Raw genomic sequence first — 18518 nt, 5'->3', positions numbered from 1 at the left:
GTGAGGGAATGTTATCACCCCCACGGGTCCAGGTCTCTGTAATACAAACCAGGTCCGCTCCTTGATTGAGAATAAAGTCCGAAAGGGTAGCAGTTTTGTTAACAATAGACCTAGCATTGAATAGTAGCAGGGACAGGAGAGGCGTTGGTAGCACCTTCTCAGCCATATGCCTGGGGATGGAACGCAAGTTGGAGAGAGAACGAGTTTCCAATCGACTCGACCTCACTCTGGCACTTGACCTAGGACCACTGCTGTTTGTCCCGTCACTACTGATGACCGGAATCCCCCTCCCAAATTTGCATTCCATGCTAACGCCTGCTATGTGTCCAGCATTCGGCCCGCTATCTGAAAAAGAGACAGAGCAAGATCAGACAGAGGGAGTTTTTGAGTAGGATTTTCTAAGTAGACTGGAGCAGGTGTAAAGGACAGCTCTCCCAGCTGTCGATTAAGGCCGATTATCTTGCATTTGTCCCTGTTACAACCATGTTGATGGCAACTCTACACTGGGTTTCTGCAAGTTTCTGTGAGATTTCTCAGGAGCCCAGGAAAATGCAGGAAGAGTGATCGGAATAGGTCTTGTTTCTATGCAAGAATAGCATGAAAGGCTAGCCCCCTCATTATGTAGAAATAAATATAACTTGCTTAGCCCAAACATTAAAAAATGGAGTCAGAGAATCAAATATGGCAGAACTGCTAAGAAAACATGGGATGGTCTTCTGAACATGCCAGAAATAAGCACAATCCTATCCAAACTAAGTTTATTACATCATTCACAGAATTTCACACTCTGAGATATGAAGGTGAGCTAAAAGTACACTTGTATTCCATGGTTTGTGTTTCGTTTTTAAAAAGGGGGGAAATGTTTCCTCTGTTCCTCTAATTTCTCTTTCGTAATATAGGCAGGCATTCCTGCCCCTTTCTGGTAAAAATATTCTATTCACAGAACCTTTTGATGCTAAGAACTATTCATACTCCAAGTGAGAACATCAGCTAGGAGTTGCTTTAGGAAGATCTATCAGAAGTCTGCTTAATTGAGACACAAAGGAATGAAGTCTTCCCTATAACAACTAAAGCCTTTAGTGGTGGCTGGAACAAAATCCACTCTGCAGTTTATCCTGAATTTAAATGGGCTGCTCAAGGTGCTTCCCTCAAAATAGTTTTTGGCATTTAGGTTATCTCCTTTACAGTTTAGACTAAAATAGAGGCAAGATTCACTGCTCTCCTGATATTGGAACAAATTGCTATGGAGTCTAGTTGTATTCTGTTCTAAGGACTACAAAGAATCCCACCAATGCTCCTCTCTCAAAAATTGATTTACAAGAGGAACAGAGGGTAATCTTTACTGATTTTGTTAAGAGATATACCAAATAAACATTCTTTTGGGTGGCTGTCTCTTTGATCTAATAAATTCCTGTCATTGAGTTTTTACTTGTTCAGCTGTTGTTAAGAACATCTAGAAATACCTTGTATTCCACTGGCTACTGAACTCAGTCATTTTCTATAAATTGTGTTTTTTTAAAAGAAACTCTGTAGTCATTTTCATTCCACACCTTTTGGACAAAACAGTGCTCAAAAAGTTTCTTTGTAAAGTGTAAGGTCATGGTGTTGTAACATTTCAGCAGAGCAAAACCCAAAGTCATTGCGGAATCATTCATAACAGACTGGCAGCCTTGGAAAACATGTAATGAATTAAGCCAAGTGTTCCCAGAACATGCTGCTCCCCACCCCAATTTTGCTTCAGAATACTCTGTTTGCAAAGTACTCCTGTCACTTTCCCGAGCTAATCTCACTCATATCAGCTGTGACACATTCATGTTATTTCCCTAGTGTTATTATTATGATTACTTAAACATACACAGAGAGACAGCCATTGGTTTGAAAGAGCTAAACTGAATCCAGAGATTTTCACACTTATTTATTGGATGGGCAAAACATGTTCTTCTGAGAATTCATTCAAATGGCTTGTCATTGTGGTTGTTGCAAGGTCTCATGGGTTTACATATAAAGATGATTTGTTGCTATGACTAGCTGAATCCACCGTATAAGGTGTTCAATAGGCCATTCATAGGGGAGGCTCATTGCCCACCAACACAGGGTCCGTTTGTACTCTAAACAATCTGAGAGAGTCAGAAAGTCAGGCAGAAACTTGGGTTTTTCCCCTCTCTTTCACTTTTTTTGGCTTATGTTTGGTTTCAATATTTCAAATGGTTCTTGTTGGAACTTGTGTTTTGACTAATCATGTAAAAGAAGCACGAAGATATATGGAAAAAGTGCTTGGAAATATGGCAGGGATTACAGTGGCTATATTCAAATCAATATTTGTTCCTTTTCAAACCCTCTGACTTCAATGGGAGAATAAAGCAGTGGCTTACATCTTTCCCTTTAACAACCTCATCATATGGATCTATTTACCTGTCGTACACTGCTTCCCCTCCGTTTTTGGCAAGGAACCCTTCACACGATGCAGAGGTACTTTCAACTGGGCTCCATGCCGAAAAGGGAGAGAAAACAGTGCACACCGCTGCCACAGCAGCACAGGAGCCTTCCTGTGTTGCCTTCCCTGCAATGGGGGGAAGCTGGGCACTGATGCTTCTCCCATGGGATGAAGGGCAAGGTAAGAAGGGGGATGTGGGGCATGGAGTGGAATGGTGGCTTCTCCACACACCCAGCCAGGAGCCCATGGATTCTCTCCAATATAGGATGAATCCATTGGCCTTTTTGAGGAGTTTATAAGGAAGACCTTGTAGAACTCATAAATCTATATCTTATCTATATCTATATCTATATCCATAACAAAAGTGCAAAACCATATGTGTGTATGTGGCATGGGTATCTGTTCACACAGACAGCCTCCAGCCTCCACAAACAGGCTATAGTTCCCAGTCCTAAGGAGCCAGCAAGTCACTCTTTTCCACTGACATTGCAGTTACAGCGAGCTCCATGAACATGTAGTCCAAACCCTGCCAATGTCCTCCCCAAACACTACAGCCCACCACCCAAGGAAAGCTTTCATTTGGGGACCATTTCATCCTAGATTTTTCATTGTCCACCACCACCGGCAGGCATCCCAAGGTTCTCCATTTGTGTGAAATTTGCATGACCCTGCTTACTGTCCTTCCCTTTCAAATCTGTCTGCAGAACGAACACAGCACAACTACACTTCCTGGAGGAGTTTGAGGGATTGACTCCACATGATGGAAGTTGTAGTTCACCCTGCATCAAGTCAGAGCACTGTGACTCCTACTGGGGAATGTAGAGGAGTTGTAGTGCACCTACTCCCAGAATCCTATGAACCTAAACAATGATGGCTCTGGGCCAAACTTGCCATGCATACTTGATATGCCCAGATTTGAATACTGGGGTTTTTTGAGGGGAATTGGCCTGGATATTTGGGAGTAGTAGGTACTGGGATTTATAGTTCACCTTCAATGAATGAGCACTCCGAACCCCGAATGATGGACCAGGACCAAACTTGGCACACAGAGCCCCCATAACCAAAAGAGCATATTGGACAAGTTTGGGGAAAAGGGAGTTATAGTTCATCTGCATCCAGAGAAACAGTGACCCCCACCGACAATGGACCAGGACCAAACTTGGCACAGAGAAGCCTCATGACCAACTGTACATACTGCAGGAGTTTGTGGGAATTGGCCTTGATTTTGGGAGTTGTTGTTCGTCTGCATCCAAAGAGCACTGAACCCAGCCAACGACAGATCTGGATCAAACTTGGCACTAGGCTTGAGCAATCCATGAAAAAAATGTTTCTAAACTCGCTTCAAAAGGAGGGGGTGCTGGCACTTCGTTTCTGAAGTCACTTCTGAATTTTGTCTCCAAAATTTTTGAAATTTAACAAAAATTCATTATATTCGAAAATAATTCGTTAATGGTGGATGCCCAAAACAGCCCCGGGGGGGGGGGGCACTTTTACGGGGCCTCATTTTTTGAGCTATCCTGATCAAATTTGGTACAGTGGTAGAACACATTCCACACTGCTTGCTCACCAAACTGCAGAGCGTTTGCCCTTTCCTCAAATTTATTGCGCAATTTCATAGTTTATATAAAAAAATCTTTATTTACAAATTGCAAAAATCTGTTCCTGCTTTTAAATTGTTATTTCCTGTTCAATGGGGTATTCTTCACTGTGAAAGTCCTTCTTCTAATTGTGTAACTTTGTTTCAGTGCCCGTAAATCTGTCAAAATGTTAGGACCCCCGCCATATACACGCTAGTTCAAAGACTCCCCCCACCCCCTGCCAGCCACAGTTGGCCAGCACACATTCCAGAGAGAGGCAGACATGGCGAACCCAGAAGCGGGAAAGCATGCAATGCAATGCGGGAAAGTCAACCCCATTGCCCAGGAGGCAACACAATCTGTAAAAAAACTTGGGGGGCATCCTTACCGCCATGTGTCTCACAGCCGAAAAGCTCCCACCCCCGGCCGGCCACTGTTGGCCAGCGCACATCACAGAGAGGCTGACATGGCGAACCCAGAAGCGGGAAAACATACAATGCTTTGCATTACTGAACCCCCTCCCCCCCCTCGCTGTTACGATAACAGGGAGGTACTTTTGGAAACCCATTCTCAACTATCCAAAAACAGAAAGAAACAAGCTCCTCTGGCAGAAGAAAACATTTTTCCCGCCCCACCCCTGGACCTGTCAGAAGACTGCCCAGAAGGACCAGGAAACTGAAGCTATTGCAGAGGATGAAGGCTGTGCTGAAGGACCGTTGTCCGGCCCTTTGTAGCACTCTGTCGTGTTACCACCACCGCCAGCCAAAAAAACCCCAACCCCACAAAGTTTGGCCTGCCACCACTCCTCTCTTTAATGCTCGTTAGGATTCCAGGGAGCATGTCTCTTCAGGAGAAGGATGAGGCAGGCCCGAAATTGACATCTGCCACAACCTCCTCAATCTTTCATACCATGAGCGCCATGCACACGCATCCCACCCAGGAGCCGTCAACCACCATTTCAGAGAAAGGGAGGAGAAATTGAAAGAGGGGGAGAAGGAGAAGGGGGAGACATGGACAAGGATTTGGAAAGGCTCTCCCCCCCCACCACCCCCAGTTTGCGAACCCTCCACTGCGTGATTGGGGATTATAGTATCAGCCTTGACGCGACCAGCAGAAATGCTTGCAATAGGTCAGCCGAATTCGACCTCCAGATAAGCTTGAAGAGCCACTTCAGCATACAGCAGTGAGCCAGCGGAACTCCGCCAGAGAAACGCCATTCTACCCCCCTCCCCCCATTCCAAGACCCGGGCAAGCATTGCAAGAAGAAAATTAACCGGGAAGCAAGCAATACTTCAGCCAAAACCACTCACATTATGAAAGTAATGAAATCAGGATCAAATAAAAATCTCCCCATCCCATCTTTAGCATGATATGTTTGAATACACGTAGGAAAGCAGAAACACCAAAGTTTCAGTGACTGGAGTCGCATGTTCGTCCAAATAACTTTGAGGTAGTTCTCTTTACTCCTTGATAAACTAATGTTAGATAGAATGAAGGGACGTTAAAAAATTTGGGAGGGGGGGGTTATTGTTATACTTAGAAATGCTATTGCAAATTATAACTTAGTAAAGAAGCTTCATAACTGTACTTATTCATTCAAACATAGACAAACTGCGGGGACTGGCCCCAAGGTATGGATGTCTCCAAAAATGCAAGCGGAGGACGGTGTGTGATGATTATGATGGACAGGAAAACTCTGGAGGATGGAAAGGAGAACTGAGAACTAGGATAGCTTTGGAGGACGGAGGAGAGAGGTGTGGACATAAGGAAAAGGGACTGGGCCACCCCTCCAAAGTTGCTGAAATAAACCAGAAACAGAGCAGCTTAAAGAAAAAGAGTACTGTTGTTCAAGGAGGCGTGGATGCCAAAATCCAACTTGGGGAAATTCAACACGGGCAGGTTGGCCTTCAAGAAGACCAGTTTCTCAACTGTTTGGGGGTCCAGCAAGCTGCGGTGGGGTGTGACTACATCTCCCGCAAGGCTGAAGACCCTTTCGCTCTGCACTCTGGTGGGCAGGCAGCTGAGAAACTGGTGGGCTACGTGTGATAGATCCAGCCACTTGTGATCACGTGAAGCCCAGTAGGCCAATGGATCACAGGAAATTATCTCTGGAGGCTCCTCAAAGTACCAGTTGACCGAGCACTCAGCCGAGTCTATCTTTTGCACCGAAGCCAGCAAAGACATATCTTCTGAGCGGGCTAGTGTGGCCACCGTCTCTGCAAAGAAAGTGTTTCCTTGTTGCTGCTGGAGACCCGTTACCCAACGGCACCCCCTGGCCAGCTCCTCGGGACTGTCACTCTCACCACTTCCGCTAGTGCTGGGGGTGGTGGGCATCTGCAGCAGAGGGGCCACAGGACCCGTTTCCCCCACTCTGGCAGCAAAGACCTCCCTCACAAGGTTTACTAGCTGGGCCTACCATAAGGTAAAGTATTTGGGGCAGACGGTGTACTTTAGCTGTGGATTGCACAAGGCCGCCAGCATATGGACCTTGCTCAAGTGTGGCTCAAGAAGTGGCTCAAGGCGTTTCCGTACGGCAAAGGACAACCTCCTCACCACCTCCTGGACCGGAGGTGTCAGCGGGCTGGCCAGGGAGTCCAGTGTCCAACCGGCCCCAAGCATTTCTAGATGCCTCCTTAGCCTCAAAACAAGGGAGACCGCCTGGCTAAGAAGGGCTCTCGATTCGGAAAGGGTCTCTGTGGCATCTTTGAATGGCTTCAGGACGTCTACCAGCTGGTACATGGTGTCCCACTCTTGTTTGCTTGGCACAAGCTTGCTTATAGACGCAACTAAGGAAAGGGAAATGCCATGGACCGCCTTCTGCTGCTCGACCATGCATGCCAGCATCTTATAGGTTGAATTCCACCGGGTGGAGACGTCCTGCAGCAGCTTGTGCTGCCGGAGCCCTTCCAAGTTCTGTCTCTCTCTCAGCTCCTGACCTGCCTTCGTGCTCCTGTGGAAGTAGCCCGCAATCATTCTACAGCGCTCGATCAGCAGGGTGATGTTTGCGGGGTTGGTCTGCTGCTCTTAGGTGCTCGTTAAACCTTCATTGATGGTATTGAGAAGCAAGTGGGCCATGCAGGTGACGTTCGTAAAGCCAGCATTTTCCACCGCTTTGATCATATTTTTCCCAGCATCAGTCACCATGAACCCCCTCCTCATTGCTTCTGGCCTGCACTGCATCCACTCCCCCATCATGTTTTCAAGATAGCTGCAGATGGTGTCAGCCTTATGATCCCGATCAGCTACCTCTATAGTGAGGAGTGCCCAACGATGGGATGTATCCATACGGCCTTCTTTCTCCCACCAATGCGCCATCAGAGAGAGGTAGGAATGGCCTCCTCCCAAGCTTGACCAAATATCAGAGGTAAAATGGATGTGTCCTTCCATGGCACTCTGCAACATCTGGACAATGCGTTCCTTGCAGCCCTCATACAAGCCGGGTATAACTGTTCGGGAAAAGGTGTGACAGGAGGGGATTTTGTAGCGGGGGCACAGGAGTTCCATCAAGCGAACAAAGCCATCTTGCTCGACCATGCGGAATGGATGGTGATCGAGGGCCATCATCTCTCCCACATGTTGGGTTATCTGGTGGGGTGTGGGGAACGTTTCCCCTGTTCTCTTCCTGGCTAATGGAAGGCCCCAATCCTCCAAGGTGGCCTGTGTCTGCCTCCCACCGCTAAACAAGGAGAACTTTGTGTGTTTATGCTGGCACTGCAAGGGCTTGCGGCTCCCCGTCCTATCGATATTGTGGGGTGATGCCTCTTCATGTGAGAGCTCAACCCCGAGGTCGCAAGATGTCTCAGGTCTCTCCCTCTGCTGATATTTGCCCTGCAGTGCCTACAAACTGCCAAAGTGGCATGCTAAGCATGGACATTAAAATGGTCCCAAATATAAGACCTTGTCCTTCCCATTGCCACAGCGCCGCCACCCAGGGAACTTTGAGTGCTTCCAATGGGGCAGGGGGAGGTTGGAGTCGTGGGCGCCATAACGGCAGCCTGAGGAAGTCCAAGATTTGATGGTACTTCATCTTCCTCCTCCTCACTGTCAGTAGTGAGTGTGTGTGTGTGTGTGTGGGGGGGGGGGGTTCCAAGTTCCTCACTATCCACCACCTGTACTTCCAAGACAGCAACATGTTCCATTGTTCGTCTAGTTGTCTCAGCTCCAACAGACAACTGGCTCAGGGTTGAGGGGTGTGAACTTTCGACAGTCAAACAGGCTTCATCAACAAGTCCACCCCCTCCCATCGTGGCGCATTCTAGACGGATGGAATTCCCCCTAACTTTCTTGCCCCCCCCCCCAAAGAGTCCGGGTAGTGGCTTGACCACGGCCAGGACTTGGTCCATCAGACACGCGTTCAGCAAAACATTCCATGAAAGTGGGAGGGTTTTCAGATTACAGAAGGGAGGAAGCAATTGCGTTAGAGGGGGAAAAGATCTCTTCCTTTGTTGTTTTGCAATGTGTCCTGGGTGTTACTATCAGAAACCCTTCTCTTACAGTTGTTCTTATTCTGATAAGGGCAATATGGGAATTCTAGCATATGCCAGACTTAGCAAAACGAGGTGTAGTGCTTTGAGGAGGCCTGCAAGGTTTGAAATGGAACCAAACAAGGGAAAATCTTCAGCCCCTTTATCCCCAAGGTATTCTTATGGGGATAATGGAAATTCTAGTATATGCCAGACTTAGTAAAACGAGGTGCAGTGCTTTGAGGAGGCCTGCAAGGTTTGAAATGAAACCAAACAAGGGAAAATCTTCAACCCCTTATCCCCAAGGTATTCTTATGGGGATAATGGGAATTCTAGTATATGCCAGACTTAGCAAAATGAGTTGCAGTGCTTTGAGAAGGCCTGCAAGGTTGGAAATGGAACCAAACAAGGGAAAATATTCAACCTCTTATCCCCAAGGTATTCTTATGGGGATAATGGGAATTCTAGTATATGCCAGACTTAGCAAAACAAGGTGCAGTGCTTTGAGGAGACCTGCAAGGTTTGAAATGGAACCAAACAAGGGAAAATCTTCAACCCCTTATCCCCAAGGTATTCTTATGGGGATAATGGGAATTCTAGTATATGCCAGACATAGCAAAACTAGGTGCAGTGCTTTGAGGAGGCCTGCAAGGTTGGAAATGGAACAAAACAAGGGAAAATATTCAGCCTTTAATCCCCAAGGTATTGTTATGGGGGAAATGGGAATTCCAGTATTTGCAACACTGCAAACACCTAAAAAAAATCCAAACAAACATTTCCCAGACACCCTCAAAAAGCTGCTTAAATAAGTACTCCTTATTTTTATTCTTTAACCGAAAAAATATTAAAAGAAAACTAAAAGCCAACCTCACCACCACCCAGACAATATGGCGCAGCAGGAAAATAACAGTGCTGGTGGGCGGACCCCAAGCCAGTGGGGGAAAAAAAACCCACAGCCCCTTTTCCAAACACAGCCTTCTCGAAAACCAACCCTTTCCCCGGTCTTCTTTGGATGCTCTCTCTGCTCTATTCTTAATCCCAAAGCCCAGTGGACACCAGGCAAGGAAGCTAGCTAGTCTCCAACGCAGGAGAAAAATCTTGCCTGGAACCACACTGCTGAGTTAAGCCCCACCATCCTCCCCAGATCCCCGGCATGAATGAGCCACGAAGCACCCTGTAGGCTCTTTTCATTGAGGACATACAAGCACCTCCCCTAAGTTCAACGTGCACTCCGATTGGCCACAGGGAGGAAACAACAGGCTAGGTTGCCCCAGTGCACCAAAGAAAGTTTGGGCGATTTGCAAGTTCACTTGCTTTGCTTCCGAAAAACATACGACGACATCAGAAAAATAGGCTATCATGGTTCAATACCACGAGATCCACACGACGGGAAAATCCGAGTCGAATATCGCTTCAAAAGCAATAAAACAAACAAATTGCATATGACATACGGAGGAATCGAATTTTTTGAGCAAGCCTACTTGGCACACAGACTCAATATAGCCTGCTGTGGATACTGACAGATGTTTTGGGACAATTGCCTCTGGAATCTGGGAGTTGTAGCAGTTCACCCCCATCCAGAGAGCACTACAGCCAGGCGATGACCAGCCAATGACAGATCTGGACCACACTTGGTACACAGACCCAAAATGGCCAACTTTGAATACTGGCAGGGTTTGGGGAGGATTGGCCCACGATTCTGGGAATTGTAGTTCACCCACTCCAAACTGAGAATACCTAACAAACAAAGATAAATAATGCATTTATCAAATAACCCAGGCATCACCGGGTCCCCAAGCTAGTTTGTACATAAATTTCACATCATTTCAGCCAGTGGCATTATTCTTGTTTAATTAATCTGCTTTTTGTGATTTCCCTGAATAGGTCTGAAAATATATATCTACACATGCATCTATATTTGATACAGAAGTTGATTTACTCCTTGCCAGTTGAAACAAAAAGGTGTGTCTTAAAAGTTCAAAGATTATTAATGATATCTTCCTTTAAATGTGAATGAGGTATTCAAAAGTAGATTAATTTCTTATTCAGGAATAAATTAATCTCAGACAGTCTGTAATGTTCCCTTTTTAAAATCAATCGCCTTGAGTCCTTCATTAAAACTAAATAATTTCATGACTTAATAACCCCATCAGTTGCAGATGGTGGTGATGAATCTAATCTGGATTTTAGTCTGAACTTTATAGAAAGTATTCAAAGTGCTACATTTTACCTCTCAAAGGTCCAGGATCTTAAAGAGCTCTTTTAAAGCATAAACTAAATGCTGGAATGAATTGCTGACATGGGAGGCACCACGTATATCTGTAGTTCTTCCTGACTTATGACAACGTTAAGGCAAATCTACCACAGGGTTCTCAGTGACTAAGAGTGTGTGACTTGCCCAAGGTCATCCAGTGGGTTTTCATTGCTGAGTGGGAATTTGAACCCTGTTCTCCAGAGCTATAATGAAGCACTCAAACCATTATACCATGCTGGCTCTGTTTCACTTATACACTTATTTGCTACAAATGGTTATGACAATCGTTTCAAGAAATATCCACAGTAATGATGTTACAGACTAGAAGGAAACAGAAAGTGCCTCAACCTCCTATAAAATGTTGGAACAGTTTTATTTCCTAATGGCAAAAATGACTCTAAGATGAGCCACTGAAGTATCTTCTTGAACAAATCTATTTTTGCAATACAGTCCTGATAATACAGTAGAGTCTCACTTATCCAACACTCGCTTATCCAATGTCCTGGATTATCCAACGCATTTTTGTGGTCAATGTTTTCAATACATCGTGATATTTTGGTGCTAAATTCATAAATACAGTAATTACTACATAGCATTACTATGTATTGAACTACTTTTTCTGTCAAATGTGTTGTTAAACATGATATTTTGGTGCTTAATTTGTAAAATCATAACCTAATTTGATGTTTAATAGGCTTTTCCTTAATCTCTCCTTATTATCCAACATATTCGCTTATCCAACGTTCTGCCGGCCCGTTTACGTTGGATAAGCGAGACTCTACTGTATAAGAGCTCGGTTGCACTTTTCTAGTCTATGTGTGTGGTGTGTGTTTTAAAAAATTAGCCTGACTCTTGATACTGGTACAAACATGTAAATAATGGGCTTCCTACAGTAGGTGGCATAGAAGGACTAATATATTTTCTTCTCTTGCAACCTGACAGATGGAAAGACAGTGTGCTCCACATTTCTCCACATCCAGAATTCCCACTTGCTCGTTGTCATGCTGGGAATTTCTTTTTCACTTCCAATCCCATTCCAGACTGTTCACTCTGAGAAGAAAGTCTGATGTCCAACTGGGATTTCCCAATGGCTTTAGGATTTTGTGACTTATTCTCTTGGCTTTTCGTTATAGCATGTCTTCATTTACGTTGATATGGATCACATTAGTATCTCACTTTTCTTTAATTTACAATATTAAAAATGTGCTCACAAGTAGAACTCCTGCCATCACTGGCTTCTCCACATTTGCACATTGCCATCCAGAAGGACTATGTGTGAGGGTGTTGTGTGTGTGTGTGATAAAGCAAACTTCTCTGCTCGTGCACTCCGTTCTCACCCAATTTACATTTGCTTCCTTGTTAGTGGGTCTCACTTTTTGTGCTTCTCAAGTTGCCTCCTTTAATAATTTACACTATAAAATAATTACTTGCTATAAAATAATAATGAGAGGAAATGAACTTCTGCAGTATGAATAGATGGTTTCTAAATTTGGAAGATTTAGGGATACAGTGCTGATGCCAGTTTATTGCACCATTAGATAGGGGATTCCTATCTTGTGTGACAAGTCTGTTTCAAACAGGGAGCATGGCTTATTTTTAACTGCATCCCACCCTGCCCTTTAGGAGCTCAGAATGACATAGATGACTTATCCCACTGAATACTTTCAACAGCCCCAGGAGGATTATATTAACAGATTTGCTTCAACAGATTTGCTTTATTTGCACAAAATGAGGGTGCAAATTCTGTGGTCCTTCAGATGCTGATGAACTACAGAGCACATCATTCCTAGGCAGCATAGTCAATGATGGGTTATGATGAGGGTGGCAATCTAATATCTGGAGGATTGCAGAATTCCTACCTCATGTTGTGGTGTGTCCCTTTCCAATATGATCAAAAGTTTCTGCAACACTCTAAACTGGGCCAAAAAAAATTAATTAAACACTGTTACAAGCTGAAAGAGTAGCAGCGTAATGCTATTATAACACATAATCTCCATTATGCCTGTTCTACCCCCCCCCCCCCCCCCCACACACACACACACACACTATCTTAACTTCTTGGAAGGTGAACTGGCTACACAGGGAACAGATCAGAGACTCTGTAGCTGAATAAAACCAGAATGTATTAACTGAAAAGAATTTTAGACTTTCTCTCTCCTGAGTTTCATTACAAAGTCTTTCTGAGGAGATGTAAAGTCTTTGAGAGATAGACACAGTTCTGGCTGAATTGAGACTCTTGAAACTTTGTGTCTTCTTATTGTCTCTTTCTTTTGTGGTGTTCAACTGTCTCTAAAATGGTCTCAATATTTAACTCTGACTGGACTTGAATACAGCTCTGACTGGACATGCTATTTTGTAGACCTTCCGGTCTTCCTCTTTCTTCACCTTTCAGTTATGAAAAAGCGGACTCTTAAAGGGGCAGGGCGACGGAGGCTTCAAATTCAAAGAGGCTGTCTAGACTGATCCCCCAGAAACTGTACATAAAATATTCATCCCTCTAACTAAAAAGGGCTTAACTAGGGGTAAACAGTGAGGGTCTTCATGGGGCAGGACAATGCCTATGTACAATGAATTATAATAAACTTAAAAGGATGTTTTTCTTGTGTGTCATGTTTATCTTGATATGACCAAAGTATGAATGTCTCAGTTTAGTTATCTTCCGCCTTAAATCCAGGAAGGGTTTTCCCTATCCATATAAACCTGTCTATAAGTTGCAATCATTTTCATAGGTCTTGATGGAGGATCCATGAAATCAATGGTGTGTTGGTGGACATAATACTCAGAGCTTTTTCTGTATCAAAATCTGGTTTAAGAATTCTCTTTTAATTCACATTGGAATGGTACAGTACTCTCCTTGACAACTATTTCACAATACACAGAGTACTGTGGTTCCACTTTCAACAGCCATGGCAACATCCAATGGAATCCTGGGATTTACAGTTTAGAGATTTACAGTTTAGAATTCTCTGCCAGGGAACTCTAGTGTCTGACCAGACTGTAAAATTCATGATCCCATAGGATGCAGCCATGCTAATTACGTGGAATTATAATGCTAGAATTGTATAGTGCAAAAGGGCCCTTAGGGAAAGGGAAAGGTTTTCCCCTGACATTAAGTCTAGTTGTGTCTGACTCTGGGGATTGGTGCTCATCTCCATTTCTAAGCTGAAGAGCCGGTGTTGTCCGCAGACACCTCCAAGGTCATGTGGCCACCATGACTGCATGGAATGCCGTTACCTTTCCACCAGAGCAATACCTATTGATTTAGTCACATTAGCATGTTTTTGAACTGCTAGGTTGGCAGAAGCTGGGGCTAACCGCGAGATATCACCCCACTCCCTGGATTCGAACAGTTCAGCAGCTCAGTGGTTTAATCCGCAGCACCATTGGGGATTCCAAAAGTTCATCAATAAAAAAATTTAATTGCTTTGAAGATTTATTTATTTGAAATTGAAAGCTGTTCTTTGTTTTAACACTTTGTTTTTGTTCTGTTGTAATATCTTGTTTTGTAAACCATATTAGGAACCCACCTTAGAGCTGGAAAAAGCAGGACTGGAATGTTTCTATAAATGAATGAAAACAAATAGATTGTCATCTCAGCACATATTAGGGGACTCACAAGAGCCTTGCCAAAGAAAGCAAAACAAAGAAATAAGCCCATTTGCAACAACTTCTTTACCATAAGGGGAGGCATTATCTGTCTATAAAGATCTATGTACCCTTATGGCTATTGAGATCCAAAGAACTTGTGGCTGCAATTCTATACTCTTACCTTAGAGTACATCTTGCTGAACTGAACAGGAATGTATTGGATTGCATTTAATTCTGAGTATAGATACTGGGGAGGGGGACTTTGAATATTTTATCCACCCCTATAGGAATTCTACCCTCAGTGAATTTCAAACATTGCTGTAACTTAAGTGTACAGGGCAGACTATACAGGAGAAAGTGATCCCATAGGTCACCTGGATTCAAACAATGTAGTGCTTTAAAGGTAAGGACCAACACTTTGTATGTTGCCCAGAAACTATTTGGCAGAGAATGGAGATTTTAGTATATGTATGGTATGCTCACTCCTAGACGTTCCCGTGATTGATCTGGCTGCCATGTTTTGAATTAGCTGTGCCTTCCTTGTGTACCTACACACCCTCTAACAGCTAGCTACTTTCTCATAGGCCTTTTTGGAAAACACGTTATGAAAACCACATCTGCAGTACTAATATAGAGTGCATGAATGTTTCATAACTGATTTCATTGTTTAATTTTGGTTTGGATGGAGCTCAGGAATAATAATGGTGTCCTTTTTCCCCACAGGAACTGCAAACTCCTAAGGGCTGGAAAGGGCTGTGTCAAATAAGGCAGCCATATCTAATCACACCAAAGGTATAAAGTGCACTTTGTCTTCTACAACGACAGTTGTTACTGAGCTAAATATAGCCCATCTGGCCTAAACAGGTTTCATGATGCTGTGTGGTGCTATAAAGTTTTAATAGACGCTTATTTGCTTAGACCCACATCATTCATTCATGACACAACTACTTGTGAGTCTTGAGCAATGTGGTTGGTTTGTATTTGAGGCCATAAAGTTTTATTGCACCCTATACCATTATATAGTCTTCCTAATAGTTCCCCCCACTCCTGTTCCCCAACTGGCCACCTGCAGTTGCAAAAGGATTCAATGAATTGACAAATATATATTAAAATATGGCAGCCTCCATTTTATATAACATTCAAGGCAATGCGGCGAACACATTCAAAGATTTAATGTTTTTTAACATGCTCCGGGGAGCAAGATAAATGTAATATGTCAACAAGATGCACCACCTGTGCCCCCAGCTGAAGCTTTAAAATATGCTGGTGCAGCTAAAGTGGCCAGTAAAATAAAACCACCCATTATGTGGGACATTCTGGAAAACCCACAGGGCAAGTCTGTTTTCACAGGCTGCATGCGACTGCCAATCTGACAGTTTGCATCCAACTAATTGCCTTTAAATTAATAGCAGTCTATTGTTCTACAGACAGTCCACCAGAAGGATTTACCATTGGGAACATGGCTTAGACATCATGATAAATTCACAAAGACAAAAGCCCATTTCAGACTTCTCTCAAAATTGGCAGGAAAGAGAAAGGTTGGCTGGCTGGGCTCATTCAAAACCTTCATACCAAAGGTGTAGAGGGGGCAGAGTCTGGAGGGTCTGCGGATAATTCTACCCTGACACCCCCCTCCAAATGGGCCAGGTTGTCTTCTTTGTAGTGTGCTGGAAGTGATGTTGCTTTACCACTGGCCACCATTTTGTCTGATTTTCAACTAATGTTGTTGTTTTTTTTTGGGGGGGGGGGTGATCCTGGGGAATGGATGGGAGAAGTAAATAACTTGTTTTGCTGCCAGTTTTGGATCATTTTAGCTGATTTTCAGGCATATCCAGGCTGCACTTCATCCCCCCCGCCTGCTATCTCTGGCTTTATCTAGAGAAAAACCCCATTGGATCTCATGTTTAAGTCAATTTGGATTTGTTTCAAATAGGGTTTTTTTTCACTAAAGCATCATTCTGGTTTCTACTTAATATATGCACAAGGTACTACAAGACATTTTGTGACAAATATCATGCTGAAAAAACAGGGCCCATTAAGCCTCTTTTTGGAATGAGGAACAGGGAATAAAATAAAGTCACATTGCTATTTTTTTCTTACTCATGTTCATTTTCCTTAGCAGCTGGAACAGGTCAGTTTGATATTATAGAGAACATTTAATAATGAAGAGAAATGAAACATTCCCAATAAATGCCATGATTTGAGAAGTTCAAAATTCATATGCTTTGATATGTATGCCAGCTTTCCAACTCATTAAAAGAGGAGGGGGTGAGGGATGACAGGAAAACTAAATATCTGATCAATCCCTTTAGGCTAAATTTCAGTGAGCAACTGAAACATGTGAAAGCATAAAGATCTTCCTAGGCAAACAAATTATGAACAAAGCTGTGCTTCCATATTTGAAAGGAAAACAAAAACATTGGGAAGTTCTATAATACACATATCCTTAGAATTAATTTTCACTTATTTTATTCAATACAAGACTATTTAGGATTATAGCCAAATATTGATTTCATCATATTCACAACCAAGGATGAAGAGCATAGATAGCTGTTACTGTTTCAGTAACTGTTGACTGTTGACTTTGGAGAAAATGAACTTGTTGGTGTCTCCAGTTTTTCTAAGAGAACATAAATCTCCAATGAAATCAAATTTTCTGCCACTTTTTGCACACCCACATCTGTCCACAGTGGGGAAAGGCATTGGCACAATGCCAACCTCCAAATCCCAAGAGGTATGGTGACAGAGCCTGATATGCTGAGAATTGTGATGGGGCCAGTTATTGTGTTTGTTCGGGGGGGGGGGGGGTGGAGAGGAGGGGACTTTTATAAATGTATACAGTCTTTCTGCCATTGAAAGCACAAAGACTAATGAAAAACTTGCTGGTGCCAGACAAGACGCACAGTTGTGAAACTAGTTGTTGCTTTCGTACATAACACTGACTGAGAGTTTTCCCCCCTTTGTTTTCACAGCAACAGCTCCTGGTCTATTAATATGCCACTTTGCACAAGACGTATTGTCTAGCACTACAGAGTGAGGAAAGGTGGTGATGAAGAGCATTTTCAGACCTCAGGTTCTTCTGTAAAGTCCCAAAGTAACTCTGCATAATTAATCACACAGAGAGAAAAGCAAATTCAAAGATGAGGGTCAAATTAGCATAAAATTAAATCAGAACTTGGAAAACGACTTTTGAAAGGAGTCTGTTCCTGCTGCACGTTACAGAGGTTGAAGTCTGTTTGCTGCAATGCTGAAAAAATACCATTGGCATTATTTGCTGCACTGTTTGCTACATTTCTGTTTTTGTGTATCCCTAATCTGAAATACTTCAGACCAAAACCATTTTGGATATTGGATTATTTTTTTTTCTTGGAAGATTTACATATACCTAATAAGATATTGTGCAGATGAGACCCAAGTCTATACACAAACTTCATTTGTTACATATGCAACTTATATGCATATCTCAAAGGTAATTTTATACAATTTTTTTTTTATAATTTTGTATACACTGAATACAAAAGTGTCACTATCTCAGCCACCTAGGTAGACAATTTTGGATTTTGAGGATTTTAGAATTATTTATGAAGGATGCACAATCTATTCTTTCCATAATTTTGTTGAAACAAAAAAAAAACACAGCCAAAAACATTTGAAATTCCTGTGAAAACATTCCCAAAAGACTGTTGAAAAGTGACATTGAAAGAAATTAACTAGAATCCACTTTTAGTTATTACTGTGCCAATAAAATAATTTGTTTTTACTCATTGGTAGTACATAGTTCCATAGTTAGAGCTGATGAATAAATTATATTAAGCAAAAATAGCCACTTATAAAATGTAATCCTCATTTGCCTATGTCAAGAAAAGTAATGCCTCTGGATTCCTCTGCTTCATATTTAAGTACGATTAGAAGTTCAATATGGTTCCTGGTTTTGTAGGCATGACATGCAAGAAGTATCTGAAAGGCAGATGCAGAAAGCCTGCCTTGTTTCCCTCTCTTCATCTTTCTCTTATCTTTGGGAAGTTTCACAATGAATTAATGTTACAGGAGGGCATCTGAGCCCCTGGTCAGACAAGCCTCCCTGTGCTCTCCACAGCCGGTGCCTAGAAGCAAACCTGATGATTGTCGGCAGGAATAAGAACGGGGATCTTGTCATAAGTGACAGGCCAAAAGCCCTGGGCAGAGTCTGAAGTTGGCCAGCT

The 18518-nt window shown here is 43.1% G+C and overlaps 1 long non-coding RNA gene across 1 annotated transcript in view; it reads left to right on the top strand.

Moving 5' to 3' along the window:
- LOC134298285 (uncharacterized) overlaps positions 1-18138 on the top strand; it is a 44560-nt gene extending 26422 nt beyond the window's left edge. Inside the window, exons 2-3 of the long non-coding RNA XR_010005293.1 lie at positions 15040-15108; positions 17289-18138. This is a non-coding gene — a long non-coding RNA (uncharacterized LOC134298285). The remainder of the gene's footprint in view (positions 1-15039; positions 15109-17288) is intronic.
- The last annotated feature ends 380 nt before the right edge of the window (positions 18139-18518 follow it).

This window comes from Anolis carolinensis, chromosome 1 (assembly GCF_035594765.1).
Source record: "Anolis carolinensis isolate JA03-04 chromosome 1, rAnoCar3.1.pri, whole genome shotgun sequence".
In the NCBI taxonomy this organism is placed as follows: Eukaryota; Metazoa; Chordata; class Lepidosauria; order Squamata; family Dactyloidae; genus Anolis; species Anolis carolinensis.
This window is presented reverse-complemented; position numbering and strand designations above follow the sequence as displayed.